We start from the raw sequence: 4,846 nt of genomic DNA, 5'->3' as shown, positions 1-4,846 counted from the left end.
TGAACTCGCACTATCATTGGATGCAGCCTACCGGGGCATGGATGCCTACTCCTCTGCACCGTGGACGCCGCGGGGAATGACAGCCTGGGACACGGTAGGACCGCCTCATAGCGCCGTGCCACCCCAGCCACACCCCAGCAACGGCCCAACTACCGCAGCAGTGTCCCAAGGCCAGACAGCAGTGCCCCAAGGCCAGAAATGCTACTTCTGTGGCCAGGCAAAACACCCCAGAGCGCACTGCCCGGCGAAAAACGCGATCTGCTCGGGCTGCGGGAAGAAGGGACACTACGCTAACGTCTGCAGGGCCAAAGCCACCCCGAACCCCAGCAGCGCCGCGTGTGGGCCATGCGGGCCGCCATCTTGGGCCTCCCCGGCCATGTGCGCACCACCGGTACAGCAGCCATTTTGGACACCTCCAGCCACATGGGGATCATGGACGCCGCCATCTTGGACGACAGCCGGAACGCAGCAGGCCCCCAACACCACCTCATCTGATACCTGCAGCGACACACCGACCCCTACGCTGGCATCCGTTACACTGGACCAAGCGAGACCGCACCAGCTGGCCAGTTCCACAACGGACATTAAGGTAAATGGCCACGATACAATCTGCCTTTTTGACTCTGGGAGCACGGAGAGCTTCATCCACCCCGACACGGTGCGGCGTTGCTCTCTCCCAGTCCTGCCTGCGCACCAGCGGATTTCTATGGCCTCCGAGTCCCAGTCGGCGGACATCGGCGGCTACTGCGTAGTGACACTCGTAGTAGACGGGACCGTGTACGATCATTTTAAACTTCTGGTCCTGCCCGACCTCTGCGCTGCCGTCCTGCTGGGGTTAGATTTTCAGTGTCACCTTAAAAGTGTTACGATGGCGTACGGTGGACCCCTACCCCCACTCACAGTCCGCAGCCAGCAGCTCCCAAATTGCCCGCCGCGCACCAGGTGCAACCTCTCCACACTCAGAGTCACCGCCCCCCCCCCCCCACTGTTTGCTAACCTCACCCCCGACTGTAAGCCCATCGCCACAAAGAGCAGGCGATACAGTGCCGGGGACAGGGTTTTCATTAAAACCGAAGTGGAGCGGCTCCTGAAGGAAGGGATTATTGAGGGCAGCACCAGCCCCTGGCGAGCCCAGGTTGTGGTCGTTAAGACCGGCGAGAAGCAGCGCCTGGTCATCGACTACAGCCAGACAATAAATCGCTACACCCTGCTGGACGCCTACCCACTCCCCCGCATAGCTGATATGGTCAACCAGATCGCGCAGTACTGCGTCTTCTCGACCATTGACCTGAAATCAGCGTACCACCAGCTCCCTATCCGCCCTGAGGACCGCCAGTATACTGCCTTTGAGGCAAACGGCCGCCTCTACCACTTCCTTAGGGTTCCCTTTGGCGTCACCAACGGGGTCTCCGTCTTCCAAAGGGAGATGGACCGGATGGTAGATCAAAATGCGTTGCAGGCCACTTTCCCATATCTGGACAATGTGACCATCTGCGGCCGTGACTTGCAGGACCATGACGCAAACCTCGAAAAATTCCTCCGCACCGCCCAACTCCTGAACCTGACATATAACAAGGAGAAGTGCATATTCCGCACAAACCGCCTCGCCATCCTTGGCTGTGTTGTGGAACACGGAGTCATCGGCCCCGACCCCGACCGGATGCGTCCCCTTATGGAACTCCCACTGCCCCACTGCCTCAAGGCCCTGAAGAGGTGCCTAGGGTTTTTCTCCTATTACGCCCAGTGGGTCCCCTACTATGCGGACAAGGCCCATCCGCTGATCAAGTCCACCTCTTTTCCCTTGACGGCAGAGGCCCGCTTAGCCTTCCACCGTATCAAGGAGGACATTGCCAAAGCCACCATGCACGCAGTGGACGAATCCATCCCCTTCCAGGTGGAAAGCGACGCGTCCGACTTTGCCCTGGCCGCTACCCTCAATCAGGCGGGGAGACCCGTGGCCTTCTTTTCACGAACCCTCCAAGGCCCGGAGACCAGACACTCCGCTGTTGAGAAGGAGGCCCAGGCGATTGGGGAGGCTGTGCGTCATTGGAGGCACTACCTGGCCGGAAAACGATTTACCCTGCTCACTGACCAACGTTCAGTTGCTTTCATGTTTAACAACAAGCAGAGGGGCAAAATCAAAAATGACAAGATCTTGAGGTGGAGAATCGAACTTTCCACCTACAATTACGAGATCTTGTACCGGCCCGGGAAGCTCAATGAACCCCCGGATGCGCTATCGCGTGGCACCTGCGCCAGCGCGCAGATCGATAGACTGCGGGCCCTCCACAATGACCTCTGCCACCCGGGGGTCACCAGGTTCTTCCACTTCATCAAGGCCCGCAACCTGCCTTACTCTATTGAGGAGGTCAGGACCATGACCAGGAACTGCCAAGTCTGCGCTGAGTGCAAACCGCACTTTTATAGACCAGACAGGGCCCACCTGATAAAAGCCACTCGCCCCTTCGAGCGCCTGAGCGTTGATTTTAAAGGGCCTCTTCCCCTCCTCCGACCGCAATGTGTACTTCCTCAATATTATTGATGAGTACTCCCGTTTCCCGTTCGCCATCCCCTGCCCGGACATGACCAGTGCCACGGTCATTAAATGTCTGAACGACCTCTTCACCCTGTTCGGTTTCCCCAGCTATATCCATAGCGACCGGGGCTCATCGTTTATGAGCGACGAACTCCGTCAGTACCTGCTAACTAGGGGTATTGCCACAAGCAGGACCACCAGTTACAACCCCCAGGGGAACGGACAGGTGGAAAGAGAAAATGCGACAGTTTGGAAGGCCGCCCTGCTAGCCTTAAAGTCTAGGGGCCTTCCAACCTCTCACTGGCAGGATGTGCTCCCCGATGCGCTCCACTCTATTCGGTCACTGCTCTGCACTGCCACTAACGCCACCCCTCATGAGAAAATGTTTGTCTTCCCAAGGAAGTCCACATCGGGGACATCGCTACCACCATGGCTGACGTCCCCAGGGCCGGTCCTACTGAGAAGGCACGTGAGGACCCATAAAACGGACCCCCTGGTCGAGAGGGTCGACCTCCTCCACGCCAACCCCCAGTATGCTTACATTGCATACCCGGACGGGCGGGAGGACACAGTCTCCATAAGAGACCTTGCACCCTCGGGGGCCGCAGTAACCCACTACTCACTACCACCCCCCCCCCACGATCCGATATCCAGCCCCAGCAGACGGCAGGCCTGGGCCCCGCGACCCGCTCGACATCTACGAGGACGACACGCCTGTGCCACAGCCCACGCAGGACATGACGCCGGAAGCTCCACTACCCCTGCCGTCGCCACGGCGATCACAGCGGCAGACAAGACCTCCGGAGAGACTCCAATACACTAACTTTTAATACACTTCACCCCGCCGGACTCAATTTTAAACAAGGGGTGAATGTGGTAAACCACTGTTTGTATTCCACTGTGTACATGCCTGGACATGCCTCGGCTGACTCCTCCCACAAGTCCTAGTATAAAGGTGACTGCTCCCCAGCCCTTTGTATTTCTGGACCGGTCGACCACTCGAGGCAGACCTTCATTCTTTTGTTAATAAAAGCCTTTAGTTACTCTCTTAACTCTCAGTCTTTTATGAGTAATTGATAGCGCATCATCCCTCTCCCTGTTTTTGTGGGCTCTCTTCTGCAAGGAGGGAAAGAAGAGAAGTTTGAGTGAGAGTGATGGAATGGTTGTAAAAAATGGATGGGTTACATCTGTAGAGGGTGGCTATGAGGGAGTGGCGTGATATTACCAAATGGCCTCATTCTGTGGCATTACTTGCTATGTGCGTTAGGATGAGGGTGAGTGTGAGGGGTGGTTAGTATGTACATAGAGAGGGATGGGTGGACGTGCAAGGTATGTTGGTGTGAGGAATGATGTGAAGGAGTAGGCTTGGGAAGGCAGAGTAATGGGGGTGTGGTGACAGGCACATCAGGATGAAGGTGAGTGTGGCTTTGCACTCACCTTTCCTGATCTCATCAGATCATTGAATCTCTTCCTGCACCAACCCATATCCTCTTGACTACATCCCTGCTGCTGACCTCCTCAGCAATTTTGAGCCATGCCCTTTTGGTCTCCTGGGGAGGTATGTTCCGCCCATCAGCAGGGAAGAGAGCCTCCCTGCGTGCTCTGACTCCCTCCACAATAATATATAGCGAGTCATCCAAAAAGCGGCGCTCTGTCTTTGGGAACTCATTTTTAGAAATCTCAGCAATAACCCAATCCTCTATGATACTCCCTCCACACTCTTACATGAACCTTCAAATGCAATGTGGCCAAGGCTGCTTTAAATATCCCCACTGGAAATGAGTCATCGATGACGGCATCAGACCCGCACCATTTAATATGGCCGGGAAACGCACATGACTATTTTAATGGAGGCCATTAACTGAAAGTCAGAGTGGAGAACGCACTGTTCACTTCTTCGGGCTCCTGACCTGCTACGCAGCCAGCACCCACGCAACCCATCTCGAAGGTAAAAATTCCAGCCTATGAGTCTGCACCATCAGAGGAGGAGAGAAGTAACGAAAAACACAAATACCATGTTTGCTTAAAGACACAAATCTAATCCCCTGGCTTAATCAGCAGGAATAAACAATTCTAGATTCTAACGTCAGCTGAACCCCTTGATTAAATGACTGCCTTGCTGTTATCATTCCATTATCCACGAACACTTTATGGAAATCTTGGTGGTTGGTGCTGGAATTCTGGTATGAGTAATGTATACAGGTAGGGATAAGCTTCTTATACTGTAGCCAGCTTCAGTAAGACAGTTTGTTGGTGCACCACTGTGTAATGGCACATAGTGGGTGCCAGCTAATATCAAAAGCCAGTGGT

Source organism: Somniosus microcephalus, chromosome 1, assembly GCF_052327205.1.
Source record: "Somniosus microcephalus isolate GS21.2 chromosome 1, FLI_Smic_1.0, whole genome shotgun sequence".
In the NCBI taxonomy this organism is placed as follows: Eukaryota; Metazoa; Chordata; class Chondrichthyes; order Squaliformes; family Somniosidae; genus Somniosus; species Somniosus microcephalus.
This window is presented reverse-complemented; position numbering follows the sequence as displayed.